A 22,068-nucleotide genomic window follows, 5' to 3' on the forward strand; every position below is an offset into this window, starting at 1 on the left:
TCTTTCTTTCTTTTTTTAAGTTATTCCCTTTTGTTGCCCTTGTTGTTTTATTATTGTTGTTGATGTCATCATTGTTGGATAGCACAGAGAGAAATGGAGACAGGAGGGGAAGACAGAGAGGAGGAGAGAAAGAAAGACACCTGCAGACTTGCTTCACTGCCTGTGAAGCGACACCCTTGCAGGTGGGGAGCCGGGAGCTCTAACCGGGATCCTTACATTGTTCCTTGCACTTGGTGCCCCCTGCGCTACCGCCCAACTCCTCTCTTTCATTTTCTATCTTCTTTTTATCTATTATTACATACTACCTATCATTCTGCCTCTGCTTCTTCTTTACTGCAGTGCTTTTTCATTCTTTTTATTTCAGAGAGACATAAGCAGAGTGCAGTACAGCATCAGACTGTTCCCTGGTGTTGTGCTACTCTCCTGTGCTATAGGAGCTCAAACCTAGGCCATGTGGTTGGCAAGGCACACGGCCTCTCAGGTGCACTATATTCTGGCCCTGATCTGACTTTAAGTAACAAGGAGAATCTTTTGAGTCTCCTCCTTTGTGCTCCCTTGATCAATAGATCTCCCCTAACTGCTCTATACAAATCAAGTTCCAGGGAAGTGTGGGAGAAAAAAGACAGGAGAAGGGCAAGCTGAGCAATATCAAGTTAAAAACAAATAAACAAACAAACCCCTGCAAATCAGGGATTTCTTCCCTTTTGCTTCCCCCGTCTAGGTGATTAACAGTTATTCAGGGGGAGATGGGACCAGAACAGAATTGTTGATAAGTTTTTAAAAAACATCTTAGTGATATGTCAGACATAAAACTCACTTCAGATTTTTAGTTTAGGTTGAATTTGCAACCTTTGCTCCCATCAAACTTAGTGGCCCCTGGAGGAATCAGAAACAATAAAGCAGTGAATTGGGGGTTACTTAAATTGATAAGAGACAAAGTTTAATGAAATTGAGACATGAAACTGTTCTTGGCTAGGCAAATGGTTTCTCCAAACCTTGGAAGACTGATGTTCCAGTGCAGTCTTTGCGAATTTAGAAAGGGCTACAGATGTATATGAGACTTTGTTGTAGTGGTGAGAAAGGACAACTGAAATATCTGAAATGTAGAAAGTGATGTGAAATCAGGGCAACACGAAACTTTCAACAACTATAATACAGAAAAATGAGCAATGAAACACAATAGCAACTGGAAGACATATTTGAAAATACCACATCTTTTAGTTGAACCTAACTACCCTTGGTTTTCTTGACTTTTCAGTGAGTGTGAATAAAAAGAATTATGAATTTGGTGTCAACATTTGCACAGCTATTTTTTTCATTCCAGTTGACAGTACACTAAAAGGACATCTAGCTGAGACAATTCTCATCTTATTTTATGTTTTTTTTTCTATCAGGGTAACTGCTAGGGTTATTGACTATATAATGGGTAGTCATTTCTTTTTCAATCTTTTTAATTTTTTTAAAAATTTCACACCACAGAGAGAAATTTATAACTATTTCCTCAAAAGGTTAATCTTGCTAAAAATCTTATATGTTCAGTTTGTAAGAGAAAAGTTTTTTTTTTGCCCTCCTATGCTGGAGGTATTCATAGAGTGATTCTTTCTTGCTTTAAGTATCAAAAACAAACAAAACTTTATTTCAAACTTGCTTCCTATAATTTTCTTCAGAGAGAAATATATTTTTTTGCCAGAAGATAGGATCTCCTATGACCTTTGATAGTTTTGTATTTTATTGCCACTGCTTTTAGAGTGACTCCTTTTTAGGAAGCATTGGTACACATATTTGGTCTGACTCCTAAAAGCACATATTATCTATGCTCTAATGCCAGTGGAAGTTAAGCAATTTATCCAGAGATCGGCTAAGTACTGTTTCCAAGATTTAAGTCCAGTTCTATTAGGGTCTGAACCTATATTATCAATCTTTCATTCCATGTTTTCATTATAAAACAATCAAGTATTTTTGGTAAGCAATCCAGTAGCTTGTGTTACATAGATCAAAACAATCACCTTGTGCCCAGTGAATTCTGATCTTAGCATGATATCCTGTAGATCTAATTCTATAGATTCAGTTAATAAGTTCTCACATGGCCATACTGTTAATAAGTAAAGAGTCAAAATATGTACCTGGTTCTTCAAGGATATTTCCAAGTCTTCATAAATATGGTTTGGTAGTTTATTAACTTATAAATATCACAAGTTACTCAGTAAAGGTAACCATTAAGGAATTACTAGTTTACTGAATATATATGTGTGTGTGTGTGTGTGTGTATGTATTCTACAGAGTTAACCCCATATGTATGTATTCTACTATCTGTTAAATAGCACACGCTCATGTCCTACATGTCATCAAGAGTGCAAATTCAGATATGTACATTATTCATTTTGCATATGTGTGGAGAGACAGCATATCACAGTTATCAATTAATTCTAATGTTTATACTCTACCTTCTCAATGACACAAAATGTTACTGGATATGATTTGTTTTTCTTTTTTTAAATTTTAAAAAAATTTTATTTATTTACTTTCCCTTTTGTTGCCCTTGTTGTTTTTATTGTTGTCATTGTTGTATAGGACAGAGAGAAATGGAGAGAGGAGGGGAAGACAGAGAGGGGGAGAGAAAGACAGACACCTGCAGACCTGCTTCACCGCCTGTAAAGGGACTCCCCTGCAGGTGGGGAGCTGGGGGCTTGAACCATCATCCTTATGCCAGTCCTTGCACTTCATGCCATGTACACTTAACCCGCACTACCACCTAAGCATGATTTATTTTTCTATCTCTTTGAAGTAGCCATGCTCTAAAAACTCAAGGTTAATAAAAGTGTGACTGGAAGATCAATTTTCTAAATGAAGGAGGCTTATTCAGAGTGAAACCTCAACTTGATAGACCTCTTCCATTTAAATAGTCTAGCTAGTGAAATAAATCACATTTATTTGAAGATTTGGAATGAAGGTGTATTGATTGGACTCATTCAGATTTTAGAAAAATCACGGTACTGATAAGATGAAAACGTCTCCCTTTGTATATTAACCAAAAACACATTTGGTTTTAACTAAAGTCATGTTTGTGCAGCAAACAAAAGATATAAGGACTTGTGCTTTAGTAGTAAAAGTTATACTGTATTACAATAATCAGTGAGAATGTTTTTGCATATTTTCTAGTAACGTATAATGATTTAACTACTAGTTACTTAACCTTATAAGACTATAAATGTTTACATAGTAAATTTTTATAACAAGTTTTATTAATTTTTATGAATATATAGATTTCAATATAATAAGCCCTTAAAAAGTTTTCACTTAGGAGTAAAGTCAGAAAGAGAAGGATGAATATGAGATGATCTCACTCATAGTCAGAAGGTGCAAAAATAAGAACAGAAGGGAAAATACAAAACAGAATTTGGACTGGATTTGGTGTATTACACCAAAGTAAAAGACTTTGGATTGGGGTGGAGCTCAGGTCTTGGACCATGATGGCAGAGGAAGACCTAGAGGAGATTGAATTATGTGGAAAACTGAGAAATGTTACACATGCACAATCTTCTGTAAACCATTAATCCCACCAATAAAGAAAAAAAGAAAGGTCATTAAAAGTTTAGTTCTTTCCACACTAGGGAAAGATAGGAACAAACTGGGGGTATGGACTGACTTGCCAACAACCATGTCCAGTGGAGAAGCAATTATAGAAGCCAGACGTTCCACCCTCTGCTCCTCATAAAGAATTCTGGTACATACTCCCAGAAGGATAAAGGAATAGGGAAATTCCCAATGGAGGGGATGGGATATGGAACTCTAGTTTTGGGAACTGTGTTGAATTGTACTCCTGTTATATTACAATCTTGTTATTCATTATTAAATCACCAATATATATATATATTTTAAGTTTTCATTTAGTGCTTGCGTTAGCAGCACATATATTAGAGTTAGAATGATGCAGAGTAGATTGTCATGGGCTTGTGCAAGGATGATGTGAAAATTCATGAAGAGGTCCATAGTTCTAAAAATTGCTTCTACTTAGTTCCAAAAAAGAAAATACTTTATTATGAATAATTTAATAACTTAGATATTTTTCTTTTTTAAATAAAATTTTCTTATCTTTATTTATTTATTGGATGATACAGCCAGAAATCAAGAGGGAAGGGGGAAGATAGAGAGGGAGCAAGACAGAGAGACACCTGCAGCCCTGCTTCACCACTCATGAAGCATTGTCCTTGCAGGTGGGGACTAGGGGCTCAAACATGGGTCCTCATGCACTGTAAAATATGTGCTCAATGAGGTATGCCACCACTTAGATATTTTTCTAAAAAAGGTTTTTTTCTTTTTCCTCTAAAATTGTCTTATTGTTTATATTTATTTAGGATAGAGGCAAAGAGAAGTTGAGAGGGGAGTGGAAATAGAAACGAGAGACAGAGAGATATCTACAACATTGCTTTGCCATTTGTGAAGTTACTCCGTACTTATGGGAACCAGGGGCTTAAGCCAAGGTCCTAAAACCCTGTAATGTATTCACTCAACCAGGTGTACCACCACCTGGCCCAAAAGCTTTGATATTTTAATGTATAAAGTGTCCCTAAAATTATGTAGTCTCATAAGTCGACTGTAAAATGTTATTTAACTACTATTATAGAGAAATGATAAAATTATATATATATATATATCAATGCAATATTTCATGTTAAATTAGGATCATTGCAGTTATAAGTATTTAATAATGAGTTAACAGGGATGTTGAAAATTGGAACACTCAGATGATGGCAGGAATGACAAATGGTGACAGATGAACTTACAACCAAATAATAGAAAACTCAAATCATATTATTCAATGAATAAATAAATAAAATAGTGCATAGTCCTGTACATTATCATAAATCAACCTTAAAAATATGCTGAGAGGAAAAAGTCTGTCACAAAAGACCAAATGCTGCATGATTTTATTTCTATGTAATGTCCAAAATAAGCAAATAGATACAGAGAAAGTACATTACTTACTGCCTAGTATTAATGTGAATGGGCAAACGTGAATGTCAGAGAGTTTGTTTTGGGGATGGTGAAAATGTTATGAGTTGATTAATGTGATAGTTACACAACACTGCTAATAGATTAAAAGTCACTGTACCTTAATGGATAGATTGTATGTTAGGTGAATTACATTCAAAAACACATTATAAAAAGCTATATTTTATTTTAATGACTTTTGGTGTCCATGAATTATGAAAATAGGTATATTCCCTTGAGTTCTATCTCTGCTCTATAAATATTTATCTTCATTTCCATAGTTTGCTTTTTAAGAGTCAACCTTAGCATTGCATAATGTAAGTTTATCTCTATTACATAAATCCAGAAGTTACGTATAGAACTTACTACAAGAAAAGATTATCAATTTTGCATTCTTCATTTACAATGTATGTATTATAAAACTATGTAATTAAGCATAAAAAGCTTTAATAAGAATGAAATTAAGATAAACCTTTGCAAAGAAAAAAAGAAAAAAAAACCTAGTATAATCATTGAATATAACTAAAATAGGACTACTAACTATCTACAAAACGGAGATCCCCCAACTCTTCATTTGAACTATTCCAGCCTTTAGGTTCATGATTAGTCAACAATTTGTTTGGCTCTATATGTAGCTCTTTTCAACCACCGGGTTTCAATGCTAACATGATGCCAACCGTATTTCCCTGGGCAGACGACCCCCACCAATGTGTCATGGACCCCGCTTCCCCAGAACCCCACTCAACTAGGGAAAGAGAGAGAGAGGCTGGGAGTATGGATCCACCTACCAACACCCATGTTTAGCTGGGAAGCAATTACAGAAGCCAGACCTTCCACCTTCTGCACCCCATAATGATCCTGGGTCCATACTCCCAGAAGGATAGAGTAGGAAAGCTATCAGGGGAGGGCATGGGAGGTGGTGGGAATTGTGCGGAGTTGTACCCCTCTTATCCTATGGTTTTTGTCAGTTTTTCCTTTGTATAAATAAAAATAAATGTAAATAAATAAATTAGTAAAAATAAAACTTTTGCAAATCAAAAGGACAGAACCATTCTTCCCATGGGAGTCAGTAGTGAATGTTTACAGAAAATTACTAAAAGATTATCTATGGGAGAACACTGTTTAAGTGAACTTTCCTTTCTTTTTTATATAATTTAAATATTTTATTTATTACAAAGAATAAATGTGTTAATATGTGCTTTAGGACAATTCATGGATTTCTTTTTTTTTTTTTAAACAAATTAAGTTCTATAAATCTATACAAAGGGTCAAAAAGGCTAACCTAAATTTCAATAATCCTTGTTAACAACTGCTTACACTACAAAATCAAATGACAGCTATAAGACAAATTATTTCCCTATAAATTCACTTAGTAGCTTTTTGTTTTATTTGCTAAACCCAATTGTTTTCTTGATATGAAATTGATATACCAAATATTCACATAGGCAAGACTCTAGAACTCATTAATAAGCTCGTTAGTATAGTGAAAGATATGATTTTAAAATGTCTGTTTCTCTTTCCTGGTACTGAAATTATAGGTCCTGAGTCAGCTTTTAAGTGGTGCCTATTAGGAGCTGAATTGTTTCCCTCAAACATAAATGTTCTGAATATACAAATGTTTGATATGAATAGATAAGGTCTTATTTAGGTTCTGGTACCATATAATGTGACATGTCTTAGAAATAGGGTCTCTAAAGGTTCCTTGCAGACACAATCAGGTTAAAACAATATTACAGTGTGAGACATAATCCAATATAACTAGTGCCCTTATAAGAGATATACATTGTTGGACCTAGGAGTGGTTGTATTATTATGTGGAAAACTGGGAAATGTTATATACAAACTATTTAATTTTACTGTCAACTGTAAACCATTAATACCCAATAAAGAAAAAAAAGGAGAGATAGACACTGTATATGCTGAGGCTAAGCTAAGTGTGATACATCTATAAGAAAATAATATCAAGAATTTCTGTCTGTTATCAGAAGCTCATCAGAAACCACCACTGTCAACACCTTAATTTCAGATGTCTAACCTTAGGAGTTTTAAGAAAGTAAGTTTTGTTGTTTCAAATCACTCTATTAGTTGTGGTTTATTACAGAATCCCAAGAAAATGTACACAGTGCCCAAAGGTGGAATATCTAACATATAAAATAAATCAACTATGGCCTAATCTATCTTTCAAGACACCATATTTCACTTTTTGTTTGTTTAGTTATGATATAATGATATAGGAGAAGTTATTTTATTATGTAATTGTAATTTATGTCACCATCTGAAAGCTGCAAAGTAACAAAATGGCATTTGCTCAGTGTGTCCATTCTCCTTTCCAAGTTTAAAAATCATTTAAAATACAGAGGTAAATATGTATTTGCATGGGATGATAAAAGATAAATATTTTAGAAGCAAATAGGTTCTGTGACTCAGGCATAGCAATCAACCAATACTAAACAGAACTATCCACAACAGCTACAGTCCAAAGTGATATATAAGATATAGCAAGAAAAATATATAATCTGGCAAGAAAGAAGGAAGGGCTGTGTTGAAATCAAGACAGTTCACTCCTAGTTTTACTACACAAAATGGGAAATTATAAACTGTGAAGGTAGAGAGGAAGAAGTCATAACTGTACTAGTTTTTTTTTTTTTTTTGAGCCTGACATCTGATATGCAGGTGGATCCAAGTTATTGTTTGGGGAGATGATATCATGGCTGGGAAAAGGATCAGAAAGCTGGATCAGGGAAGAGAGTAGCTCCCTAATATGGGAAAGGTGTATAAATATTGTTGACTGTAAATCCCATCAATTTGATGTGATCTGGGGCCCATATTCAGCTTAGGAGCCTGTGTGACCTCTCCATCCCTGTAGATCTGAGCTCACATTCTGTGGTCATGAGTAGGAATACTCCAAGCCGCCTCAGTTTTAGACCAGTCTTTCTCAGGTGGAACATAGAGTATGTTGTCCATCCTCCCTTTGGAGGATGGAACATTTTCTGCCATTGTTGATCCATGTTGAGGGCAAGGTCCTATGGGGCCCCACAAAGGGATATATTGTGTTGTTTTTGATAGAGATAACTGGTAACAATGGAAAAAGGGATTTATTCGAGGTATAGGCCCATCATGTCTGTTTGGGCCCTGAGGTAGGGCCCCAGCTTATGGGGTTGCCTGATAGTGACGAAAGAGTCATTGTTAAAGTGTGCCAGTCTCTTGCCCTTATTCAGCTTTTGCAGTCCTTACTTTGATAAGTTTAGCTTTGGAGAGACTGATGGAAGGATAAAAGGAAGTAGGTGAGGAGGGTATCTAAGTCTAAGTAGACACTATTTCATTGGAAACCTTATGGTGTCTTTTTAGGTCTTTCTACTTGCTTGCTGCATATACTGACTCACTGTTTACTATTGTGCACTTTTGGTTTCAGGTATATATTTTGCCCTAATTTATGGATACATGTGAACATATGCCCTATCTACTGGGACCTGGTCTATATCTAGGTTTTAAACTTTGTTAGGAAGTGAACTACCTGAAATTGAATTAGAGAATTCTATGAAAGGAAAGGTCTCAGCCTAGTAATGAGGCTGAAGTGTTGACATTCCACACCTGATGTCTCTGGACACAGTCTGAAGTGAAACATGCTGAGGTGGTACTCGTTGAGTTGATTAGTTTGGGATCAGCAGATATGATATCATTTGGTATGAATTGAGAGAAACATGCTGGAAAGTAAGCCCCACCCCAGAGGTTCCAGGACTTGGGGGAAATACAGGCTCTATAGAGATAGTGGGAGGTTCCTGCTGTCTTAAGGTTTAAGGAGGCAATATATATTTATTGCTGTAATCAAATTATTTGGCAATTAGGTTACCTTTGAAAATCCCATTGTTAGGATTTGCTGTATTATACATAATTTATGTCCTTTGACATTATTATATACCGCTGTCTTATGGAGTAATGTCACCGGTTTCTTCTGTTCTCCCTGGTCTAAGCTTCTAAGAGAGTCAACATTTCAAAGACAGCCTATGTGCATTAGAAAGTTTGGGGCATTCAATCAATTTTTCCCTTCTCATATTAATTAAGTAGTTATTTATATAACTAAAAGTTAATAGGAGAGTACAGAAACACCACTCCCACCACCAAAAGACTGTTTCCCAACACATCCTCCCACCACCACCCCCAACCCAGTGAAGCTAAATGTCTGCCCTCACCCTCAACCCAGAGATTTCTGCTTTGGTCCCTACTCCAAACTCAGTCAGATCCTTCTTTGAGTTTCCCTTTTTTGACTACAGTGAGTCAAATGAGTGGGATTATCCCATACTGGTCTTTCTGACTTAGCTCATTTAACATAATTCCTTCTAGCTCCATCCAAGATGTGTCAGAGAAGGTGTGTGTTCATTGTTCTTAATAGCTGAAGTTTTTTTTGTGTGTGTGTGTGGGGGGATTAGGGGATAGAGTGAGTTGGCTGTGTGGAGGAAGGCATAAAGTTCCTGGTTGGAGCCCCCAGCTCCCCACTTGCAGGGGAGTTGCTCCACAGGTGGTGAAGCTGGTCTGCAGGTGTCTTTCCCCCTCTCTGTCTTCCCCTCCTCTCTCCATTTCTCTCTGTCCTATACAAGAATGATGACATAAACTCAACAACAACAATAATAACTACAATAACAATAAAAACAAGGGCAACAAAAGGGAAAATAAATCATAACAAAAAAAATTTAGCAGGGGCAGATATTATAATGGTTATACTATCTCCAACTTCCCAGGTTCCATCCCCTGCACCACCATAAACCAGAGCTGAGCAGTGCTCTGGTAAATAAATAAATAAATAAATAAATAAATAAATTCTCTCTACATATATTATATATAATATTATTAGGTAGGGCATTTAGCTAATTGAATCTACTGGAATTAAATTCCTCTCTACAGGAGGAAGGGAGATTTTATAGTTTTTAAAGAAAGATGTTGCATACCCCATGTCAGGAAAGGATTGAGGTAACTAGTTTATTTCTCATAAAATAGTGAGCTTCTAAACAAAAGATAAATAGTGCACTATGACTGAAGTCAAAGGTAAACAAAACCTGATATTATCCTTGAACTCCATAGTCCAAAATTTAGAGAGAGCATTGAGAGCCTTCTAAAAATTCAAACATATTTTTATAAAATGAATAAATATATGTAACATACATGTAAATGTTTTGAGATACATTAAGATACCAATTTAATAAATATTAAAATTGCATTTGAAAATTTAGCTGAATGGGGACCATCAAGTGACCAATTTCATCTGTTTCATTACATTTATTTAGCAGAATGATTGATGGGGGCTTTACATTTTTCAGTGTTTTAAAAATCACTAAAACATAGTGCTCTATCTGCTTCTAGTCCTGGTGAGAAAAAAGGAATACATATAATTTATCATCAATAATATAATTGTAACATTTGTAAACATATTACTGTGTAAGGGGAAAAGCTAATCACACTTATGTATGATACCAAGGTCACAGGATAATCAATTAATTAGCTATTTATATGTATGTGTATAATTACCCCCTCAAAAAATAGAAAGTATCTATACTTGCAACTTCAAAGAAAATGGAGATACTTTTGGTGTAAATTAGGTATTTACTGAGTCATATACTTCCCATATAAATTCTAAACTCTCTCTAGTAATTGTCTCATTAAGGCAATTAGAGGCAGCATTACTGCTTTTTTTTTTTTTTTGTCATTCTAATTCTAAATTAGTGTATACGCCCTTATCTGCGATTTTGCTTTCCACAGTGTGGATTATCAGTGGGCAGTTGAGATCTAAAAATATTATATATAATCATATATTTTGAGAGACAGCATGATTATTAACTTTTATTACTGCAAATTATCACGATTCAATTTAATACTTATTGTTAACCCCTAACTATGCCTAATTTACAAGTCAAGCTTTTTCAGATATATATATATGCATGTATAGGGCTTTCCATGGTTTCCGGCTTCCACAGGGGATCTTGAAATAAATTTCTTTACATTGTATATATATTGTAAGGGCACTGTAACAAGTGTCTACTTACATAAACAATATTTGTTGTCCAGATTTCAGGAGACAATTGTTTACAGTCTAATAATGCTTGGTCAACTGATCTTTACAAGTATGAGTATCATTTCCACAAGAGGAAAGTTATTTCAGTAAAAACAGGGTCTGTGTCCCAGAACTCTAATTATTTTCTATCTATGATACCTAAGTGTTTCACACCTTCCCTGTATACTTCATTCTTTACAGCCATAATATTGATAGTATACTGGTTGGGGGAATTCATGGAATACTCAATCTCTCCATTCTTTTCTTTCTTCTCTATTCCTCTATATCCTCTTGTTCTCTCTCTCTCTCTCTCTCTCTTTCTCTCTCCCTCCCTCCCTCCCTTCCTCCCTCCCTCCCTCCCCTCCTTGTTCTATTCTTACAAGATGCCTTTCGAGAGAATTTAGAATATGTCCATATTTCTGCTCTGGTTCTTAGAGCCTATCTGATTTTAGAACATACATATTCAATGGAATTTAAAAAGCATAAGATAAGCGAAACAAGCAATGACGAGAGAAATCCCAGATAAAATCCAAGAGCATACATATGTGTGTACATAATTAGAGCTAAACAGCCTTAGAGATCAAATAGTCTAATAATATTATTAGGGTTGAAGAAATTGGGATACAGAAACATTAAAATCCTCTATTTTAATATGTGTAAGAGATAAAGATTATTATCCCCTATTCCAGGTACTATTATGGGATAATACATGCTATTATAATCATCTATTTGATGTTGGCATGTGTAAATTAGCTTTGTTCAATAATACTCAATTAAGAACTTTGTAAATCATGTTTGATATTAATGATGGCAATGGATTCAGTGATATTGAAATTAGTAACTATTTATAGCAAACATTTCCATAGAGTTTAAAGAAATTAAAACCATATGTTCTGAACATCCTAGACATACCTGTACTAATTTACATAGCTTGCCAATTTACAGAGGAGAAGAGAGAATGAAAGTCTTGGTTATTTCTGAACATAGTGAATACTCTTATTTTTCAAAATTAACCTGCGATCTGTAAAACTTTTAAAATGAAAGAGCTTTGCCTGCATATAATTTCATGATAATATCTACTATCATCTTCCAAAGGCGTTTAAACAGAATTTCTGGCATTCAAAGCATGGTAACTAATCAAAATAATAGTGTTTTTACATAAAACCTCCATTTTTGACATTGTGTTTCACAGACTGATTTACCTTTTTTTATTTTTAATTTTTCAGAATCTCCCATTTTAATGTGACCTCTCTGCAGCTTCTATCCTAGACCCCAGTATGTTTTGGTTAGCTGTTTACTGTGGCGTCAGTAAAATAAAAGCTCTTCTTTCAAAAAAAATTTAAAGTTGATTTATTTAGTTTGATATGACAAAGACAAATTAAAAAGTAAGGAGGATAAAGAGGGAGATAGAAACAAGAGAGATACCTGCAGCATTGCTTTACTTCTGAAGCTTTCTCCTTGTAGGTGGGGAGCTGGGGCCTGAATCTTGCATCTATCAAAGATACGTATGTATCTTTGCATATATTAACAAGTGTACTTAACCAGTTGCACCACTGTCCAGCCCCAGTTAAAGCTATTGCACATATGAATAATGGTATGGGAATGATAATTTAAAACAAATAAATAAACTATTGTCAAAATAGAATTAGAAGTTTTCCATAAATAGATAAATGTCACAAATATGGAGTCAACAGGTAGTCTCTGTTATCTGCATACTACATGGATGGTGGTTATTTCATAGTTTTGAAGTCAATTCTGATGTATTAGATGGAGTTTGATTTTACACATTTTTTAACTGAGTTTTTTTAAATGTTTAAAATTATCTTTATTTTTTATTTACTGGATAGAGATAGCCAGAAATCAAGAGGGAAGAGGCTGATAGAGAAGGAGAGACAGAGAGACACCTGCAACACTGCTTCACCTCTTGCAAAGCATTCCCCCTGGAGGTGGGGACTGGGGGCTTGAACCTGGGTCCTTGTGCACTGTAACATGTGTGTTCAACCAGGTGTGCCACCACCCATACCCAATTTTACACATTCTTTCCTCCATCATTTTCACACATTATGAAATCAAAATAAAGTCCAAACACTGGCCTCATAATAAAAACCTATCTCACAAATGAACTTAAATTTTATTTTAATTGAAGTAGTATCACATTAACAGAATCTGTAAATTGCAGGTGTGCAATATAAAAAATCATCTTTTGTAGATGAAGCTAATCAATGAAATACATTTGTTTCCTTTACCACACATCTATTTCATTTTACTCAATTTATCCACCTCTCCTTTTCTTATCCATTTTTGTGACCATTAAGTGATTTTATTAAAAGTATATTTTTGCTTTATTTAGTTTTGTTTTCTTTATATGACACATGTGAATGAAAACAAATGGATTAGAATATTTTATGATTTTATGATAGATTTTGGGCGATAAGTTTCCATATGTCTCTTGCTTGAATGCATGTCTTGGAAGAGACACTAATTTTTACTTGAAACTACTTGGAGGTGGAATAGCAGGTAAAACTCTGACTCTCAAAACATGAGGTTTAAATTTCTTTTTTTATATATATTTATTTATTTTCCATTTTGTTGCCCTTGTTGTTTAACATTGTGGTTATTGATGTCTTTATTGTTGGATAGGACAGAGAGAAATGGAGAGAGGAGGGGAAGACAGAGAGGGGGAGAGAAAGAGAGACACCTGCAGACCTGCTTCACTGCTTGTGAAGTGACTCCCCTGAGAGTGGGGAGCCGGGGGCTCAACCTTCTGGTCCTTGTGCTTTGTGCCTTGTGCGCTTAACCCGCTGCACCACCGCCCGATTCCTGAGGTTTAAATTTCAATACCCAGCATTGTGTGTGCCTGAGTGATGCTCTGGTTTGCTCTCTCTTATTTCTCATATTAATAAATAAGTCAGTAAAATATGTTATAAAGAATGAAACCATTTTTAAAACATATTTGAGTGTCAATCATTCTAGGAAGATGTAGATATTTTCTTCCTCTATGGCAGAGGAAAGATACAATCATTATCTATTTTAAAAGGTTTGGGGTTCATTAAGCAAGGTTGGGTTCTTCTGCAGTGCAACCCACTAAGGGATGCTTGTGCCATCTCTGACCATCTGGCTTATTGCCTGAAGTTAGGTAATAGTAAAGGGATGTGACTCATGCTGATACTTGGTATTTGCTGTATTGTGTAACTAACTTCTTGGTCCCTAAGCCAGGAACTTTGGGACATCTTTTAACATTCATGAAAATATTGTATCCTTCGATCAAAGAATCTTAGCTATCCAGTCAACAGCTATAAAATAAAACTGGTTAACTTGTTAGCAAAATTCTCAGTTTTTGAGAATTATGTAAATATTTTCAGTTTTTGAGAAATGCCTTCATAATAATCCTACGTTAATAGTACAATAATATTTTCATATGCTGTTCAAGAAAACAAATGGTTGTAGCTTAATTTTACTGGAGCATTGTTCAGCTCTGGCTTATGGTGGTGCTGGGTATTGTATCTGGGACCTTGTAGCTTCAGGGATAAAAGTCTTTTTTTTTAAAAGGCCTTTATTGAGCAATGGTTTATAGTATAATCTTTCCTTTTCCCCCACCACTCCTATAACCAAACATCTGTGCCTCCATCCCTACCCTCCATAGATAGCCACTATACTTCTCCCAGTCTTAGATATAGATTGCATTTTTTTTCACATTTGTATGCTAAATTCTCTATATCCCACATATGAGTGAAGCCATTCTGTAGTTTTCCTTCATCTCTTTACTTGCATCACTAAGCATAATCTACTCCAATTCTTTTTTTAATTAAAAATTATTTATTTATTTTCTCTTTTGTTGCCCTTGTTTTATTGTTGTAGTTGTTATTGTTATTTATGTTGTCGTTGTTGGATAAGACAGAGAGAAATGGAGAGGAGGAGGGGAAGACAGAGAGGAGGAAAGACAGACACCTGCAGACCTGCTTCACCACCTGTGAAGCGACTCCCCTACAGGTGGGGAGCCGGGGGCTGGAACCGGTATTCTTACACTGGTCCTGGTGTTTTGCGCCACATGAGTTTAGCCCGCTGCACTACCCCCTGACTCCTAATTCAATTCTATCTACTTTATTCCAAAAGATACAATAACATCTCTTTATTTACTTCATAACGTTCCATTGAGTATATGTCTCATAACTTTTTATACAGTCATTTCGCAAAGGGCATTTTGGTTGCTTCCAAGTTTTTGTCATTGTGAATAAAGCTGCTAAGCCTGGGGGTACACATATCCCTTAGAATCATTGTTATTATATCTTTGGGGTATGTGCTTAGGAGTAGAATTGCTGGATCATAAGTTAGTTTCATCTGTATTTGATTAAGGATTCTCCACATTGTTCTTCACAATGGCTGCACCAATTTACATCCCCATTTGAAATACAGTCGAGTTTCTCTCTCTCCACAACCTCTCCAACACTTAACCTTTTGCACAACTGACTCAATACACCCCCTTCTCTCAGTTTCTCTGTTCTATCAAATGAAATATAAAAAAGTAAAAATGGCTATTGGGAGCAGTGGATTCATAGTGCTGGTGATAACCATGATGCAAAAAAAAATATGGCATAATTTATTTCAGATTTGATGCAGAAATGGCTTTCATATAGCTGATTTTTTCCTGAAATATTTTGTTGTCATTGTTTTAAAATATCCAAGGACATACATGTGAAGGCACTCACCATCTTACAAATGAATCATTTACATATTTGATAGCTCTGGTTGTTAATATGTTATTTCTTAATTAAAATTTGTCTAAATATAAATGTTATGGTTACACTTGCCTACAGTTCTTATCCTCCTTCCACACACCTGTCCTCCAAATGTATAAAATCTCCACTCTCAGCTGAGATCTTATTCAGCTGTTCATTTCTCATCAGATGCCTTATACTACATTTGCACAAAGGGTTATTTTAGCCTAAATACAGAAGTTTTCACTTTGCCTGTTAAAAAATTTACCTGCTGACTTCACCCTTGAGCTGTAGCCCACCGAAAAAAAATGTTGAATCTTCTGATTGTTTTATGTCTACATCAGGGTTGCAACACTGTGACATGATCACTGTGTCCTACAGAAGTTATTTAATGATCTTTAGAGACTTACATTTGAAATAAATTATTATACATAGGCTTTTTTTAAAATCTATGAGAGTTTAGCAAGAGGTAACAACAAGAAGAATGAAGTTCAAAACCTCTGATCACCATTGCATGGATTTCATAAGATAATTCCTTTTGCTAGTTTTAGGAGGATTATAATTACCTCATTTTTTCTAAAGAAACAATTTGGAAGATTATGTGCTACAAAATGTACAGAACAGAAGCATTAAACTGCACACATTTCAACATTATTAATGATAATGTGTGGCCAGTGGAGCTAAAAAATATTTTATATGTTCTCTTCCTTTCTCTAGGTAATTAAATCCTCTCATTAGAACTCAATTTATCACATTCAATGTACAGATAATGTGATGATTGATGTCTCTGCCACCAGCTACATGATATAGAAATATTATACACGACTTCTTGTTAATTTTACAAAATAGAGTGTCTGAATTTATTTCATATTCATATGTTTCATTATTCCTTTCAGCATTCTTATTGTTCTCATCCTAAAATTTGGAGCAGAGTTAATTTAGGTTGACATTATTCCTCTTGTTCTGGCATTGCTAGATGTGATCAGCTGGCTATAATTAATTCAATAATGTGCTATTAGCTATGAATTAGGATCATAAAATACTTTAGCTGCTTAATTGTATATTCTGATAGGTAATCTGATGGTATAAAATATGTTTTCACAATGAATTATGCTCATTAATATTCATATGCTATTATGTATAAACTACCTACATATGAAATATATGCTACTTTTAAGTTTGTGGTATAGCTGACCTTATCTGAAACAAATACTAACACTCATTTAGACTGAGGAATATTTAAATGCACCAATGGATTTAACTTGCATATCTATGGGATGAAGTGGGGTTGGGACTAGAAACTGAATAACTGGAGATGCCATGCAAAAGTAGGGAAAATGTGCAAACTCCACACAGACAGTGCTCTAAAGCAATCATGTTGTTATTTATATTGTTTATCCATCAAATTTATAATTAGTCAGTGTTACACTAGGCAATATTATCTGACTAGTTGCTTTTCATAAAATATTTTATCTAAAATTCTAGCTAATAACCATACATACAAGTTGTAGTACTTTGACTGTCAAGTCTTTAAGTTTGTGTTTTAATAAAAAGCTAACTTCTCAGTTCCTGACCAGAGAGACAGCTCTCAAATACAGTTTTGTCTTGCAGACAATACAGGCTGGGGCCTCAGAACCACATGGGAGATGATCTCTCAATGGAGAAAGTATAAGCATTAATCTCTTTCTCTCTCAAAAAAAAAAAAAGAAAAAAAATATATATATTGCATAGTATAGTAAAATTGTGCACATGCAAGGTTCTGGTCCCACTACCAAAATAAAAAGGTAGTCAAATTACTTCGGCAATGTATGCTCTAACTCTTGCATGAAAGATTAAAAGTTCTAAAAATTATACTTTAAATATGTATTTAATTTTATTTAACTTATCTCTCTTAAAATTATTAAACAATACAATAGTTGTTATATATAAACTACTATATTTAATGCATTAATTTTGGAATACAATTTTGGGAACAGATATTCAGAAATAACATTTAAAATACTATAAATATAAATACATATACATGTTACACATAAAGTACTATTATATTTCAGAAAATAACTCTGGAGCACAATTTTGGGAACTGATATATTTTTTAAATCTTTATTTGCTGGCTAGAGGCAGTCAGAAATTGTTTATGTGTTTATAGTGACATAGGGAACAAAACATACTACATTGTACCTGAACAATACTGAATAAAAGGTTAAGGAAAGATTATGTTTCTACATAGTATTGGGCGTAGAAACATATTTTATTTTATTGTTTTCTTTTTACTTAAGAAAACCGAGAAAAACTGGGGTGGGCAGAGGGGGAGAAAGAGAGACACCTCTCTACCTGCGAAGCTTCCTTTGTGCAGGTGGAGAGCAGAGGCTTGAATATGGGTCCATGCACGTGATAACATGTGCTTTCAACTGGGTCACTCACTGCCTAGTCCCCTCAGGAGATACATTTAAAAAATAAGAATGTAGATTTACCATTAGCTCTAGGAGCACCTGTGCACTATAGGTCAGCAAGATACCTCGCTTGAATAGTGTGCCAGCTCTGTCATGCTAGAGAAACTCCAGTAACATAGTATCTTTCCGTCTCTCTATACCTCTCTCTGCTTCTGTCTGAAAATGTTGATACCCCTTGATTTTTCCTACTCCTCTGATATGTATACATAGTGTACTCAATACCCTTGGCAGATGTGTTTAATGTAAAAATAAAAGGTATTTCTGAATTAAGTAAATGTAATCAAAACAACATTTAGATGCACTTTGATTGCCTTAACTAGTATTGCAGATCAATAAACATTAAATGTATCTCTTTTATATTTATTTATTTTCCCTTTTGTTGCCCTTTTTATTATTGTTGTAGTTATTATTGTTGTTGTTACTGATATCATAGTTGGTAGGTAGGATATAGAGAAATGGAGAGAGGAAGGGAGGACAGAGAGGGGGAGAGAAAGAGAGACACCTACAGACCTGCTTCACTGCCTGTGAAGTGACTCCCCTGCAGGTGGGGAGCTGGGGGCACGAACCAGGATCCTTATGCCAGTCCTTGTGCTTCGCGCCACATGTGTGTACTTACCCGCTGCACTACTTCCCAACTCCCCAACATTGAATATATCATCAGAGAGTCATTCAGGAAATATTTTCTAGTAGACTATGGACACAAAAACAGTAATAGCTTATAATTCATATACATGTATATGTATGCAGAAATACATATTTATATATCCATAAGCCAGCTAAAGTCTCATTAAGGAAACTTAGACCTACTTAAACTACCTTCGAGTAAAATCAATACACATATCATCTTTATTATAAATCATTAATACCTCTTAATAATGTTGGTAATTATATTCACTAATAAATATTTACTGTGTACGCGCAATGAATAAGGAATATACAAAACAATGAATTGAATTTTACCCGGAGGACTTTTATTCCAAATTAGATATACAGATAAGACACAAACACAGAAAATGAAGGTTAATGCATTCAGGGAACGAACGAGTGACACTAAAGCATGTCATGTCCTTGGGCAAGAGAGAAAACTGGGAATTCCCAATTCAATAGGTTACTACCTTGCCTTTAAACCAAATGGTCTGCTCATTCAAAAGCTAGCAGAAGTTATCATACCTTTTCTTTCTTTCTTTCTTTTTACCAGAGCACTACTCAGCTCTGGCTTACGGTGGTGCAGGAGATTGAACCTGGGACTTTGGAGGCTTAGGCATAAGATTATTTTTGCTTTTTTTTTTTTTTCTCTCTGAGCCTGAAATCTGATATGCAGATGGATCCATGTTATTGTCTGGGGAGGCGATGTCATGGCAGGAAAAGGGACAGAAAGCTGGATCAGGGAAGAGAGTAGCTCCCTAATATGGTGAAGGGGTATAAATATTGTTGACTGTAAACCCCATCGATTTGATGTGGTCTGGGGACCATATTCAGCTTAAGAGCCTATGTGACCTCTGCAGCCCTGTAGATCTCAGTTCACATTCTGTGGTCATGGAAATAACTAAGATCCACCTACATATCAGATTTCAGGTTCAGAAGAAAAAAAAAACAAAACTAGTATAGCTACAGGCCCTTTGAAATATAACTAAAATATGCCTACTAGCTATCTACAAAATGGAGGACCCCCAACACTTCATCTGCACTATTCCAACCTTTAGGTTCATGATTGTTCAACAATTGTTTGGCCAACAGGTTCCAGATGCTAGCATGATGCCAATGAGACTTCCCTGGACAGAAGACCCCACCAATGTGTCCTGGAGCTCTGCTTCCCCAGAGCCCCCACCCTACTAGGGAAAGAGAAAGGCAGGCTGGGAGTATGGATGGATCAGTCAATGCCCATGTTCAGTGGGGAAGCAATTACAGAAGCCAGACCTTCCACCTTCTGCATCGCACAATGACTTTGGGTCCATACTCCCAGAGGGTTAAAGAATAGGAAAGCTATCAGGGGATGGGATGGGATATGGAGATCTGGTGGTGGGAATTGTGTGGAGTAGTACCTCTCTTATCCTATGGTTTTGTTAATGTCTCCTTTTTAAAATACATTTAAAAAAATTTTTTAAAGATTCTTTTTGCATAACAATTAGCTATCTACCTTTGCCCAGTTTCCACACATCTTATGTATTTACACAAATACATTTAATAAATAAGACAACTTGAAAAATATAGCTAAATGTGTAATAATAAATTTCAAATCATAGAGCTTTGATAATGTAAGACATTTTGGCCTCCAAGCGCTATTTGACATATATAATCTAACCAAAAGTACTTTAGTGGGCTAAGTTAAATAATTTTGCAAAGTGTTTCCTTCTCTCTTCCAGTCATGTAAACTAATTTAAAGATCATTTAAAATTTTGGAAGTAAATAGGAAAAAAAATTATATATAGAACCAACCTCCACCCATTAACTTTGTTGCTCATATATTTTTTTTTTTTACTCAGCATTCAACTTGGAAAGTCTTCAGACTCCACAATCTGAAGGCATTCTTAATTTAGCTAGCTCAATACTGATTTCAGTAATTTCATATAGAGAATACAGAGGATGAGATCTATGAAGTTACTTTATTTCATGAAAAATACACTGTAATTTTTCAGAAGATCAAAGGAATAGTGGGTCAGCTTTTACTAAGAAAGTAGAACACAGGGAAAAAGAAATCAAAGACCAAATCACTATCATTGATCTCTGTTAGTGAAGACGCTCAGTGTCTCCTGGTGTGCAGACAGCTGGCCTCAGTCAAGGAGGTTACTGATTACTTAAGATTGAGAAGGATTTAGATAGTGTTTCATAGAATCTTGAAGCATTTGTAGCTTTTAGTGTATAAAAATTTTACATTTAACACTAGTCAGGCAAGAAAAAATGTATACACTTTTTATAAAGGATATTTGCATGTACATGCCCTTATAAGTTTTAGACCACAACCACAATTACATAATAAATCAACCTAGAGGGGTTAGGGACCTGCTCAAAATCTGTTAATAGCTGCTAGTGGCTGAGAGAGAATTAGAAGCCAAATCTCTTAACTCTTCTTTTTCTCAGTGCTGATTTTACCGAACACCTTCACCTAGGTTTTTCGTTTTTTTTTTTAAATTTTTTATTAATAAATAAATTATTTATTCCCTTTTGTTGCCCTTGTTGTTTTACTGTTGTAGTTATTATTGTGGTTGTTACTGATGTCATCGTTGTTGGACAGGACAGAGAGAAATGGAGAGAGGAGGGGAAGACAGAGAGGGGGAGAGAAAGTCACCTGCAGACCTGCTTCACCACCGATGAAGCAAGGGCCTCCCCTGTGAGTGGGGAGCTGGGGGCTCCAACCGGGATTCTTTTTTTTTTTTTTAATTTATTTTTTCTGTTTGAGATAGATGGAGCAAAAGACACAGAGAGAAACACTGGAGCACTGCTCAGGAACCAGGATTCTTAAGCCGGTCCTTGCGCTTTGAGCCACGTGCGCTTAACCCGCTGCGCTACTGCCCGACTCCCCTTCATCTAGGTTTTTAAAACATTTTCTTAGATTCATCCGTGACCTATAAGTAGGATGACAAAAGCAGTGTTTCTAAAAGTTTGATGTATTTACAATAATATTAACCAACTGTGCTATGTGAAGAAACAAAGGACAAGAGATTCTTTATCAACTCAAGTGAAATGCAGGACCCCCGCCCCCCCCCCCCAGTTACATATTAGGATTAGGAAAGAACATGACTTAACATACCAACCTGATATACCATTTCTAAGAGTTGATGTGAGGAAACTTTTTCGACTTACACCTTTGCCCAAGTCAGAAACAACATGAGTAAAAATCCAGGTTTTATAATTATTAACAGTAGTT

General features: G+C 35.2%; 1 protein-coding gene and 1 non-coding gene across 8 annotated transcripts in view; one reads left to right on the forward strand and one right to left on the reverse strand.

The window, feature by feature from the left end:
• RALYL (RALY RNA binding protein like) overlaps positions 1-22,068 on the reverse strand; it is a 729,450-nt gene that overhangs the window by 306,765 nt on the left and 400,617 nt on the right. The window lies entirely within an intron of this gene.
• Positions 3,891-3,996, forward strand: LOC132542816 (U6 spliceosomal RNA). Its single transcript, XR_009553783.1, has one exon. It is a non-coding gene; the product is annotated as a U6 spliceosomal RNA (small nuclear RNA).

Source organism: Erinaceus europaeus, chromosome 1 (genome assembly GCF_950295315.1).
Source record: "Erinaceus europaeus chromosome 1, mEriEur2.1, whole genome shotgun sequence".
Lineage (NCBI taxonomy): Eukaryota > Metazoa > Chordata > Mammalia > Eulipotyphla > Erinaceidae > Erinaceus > Erinaceus europaeus.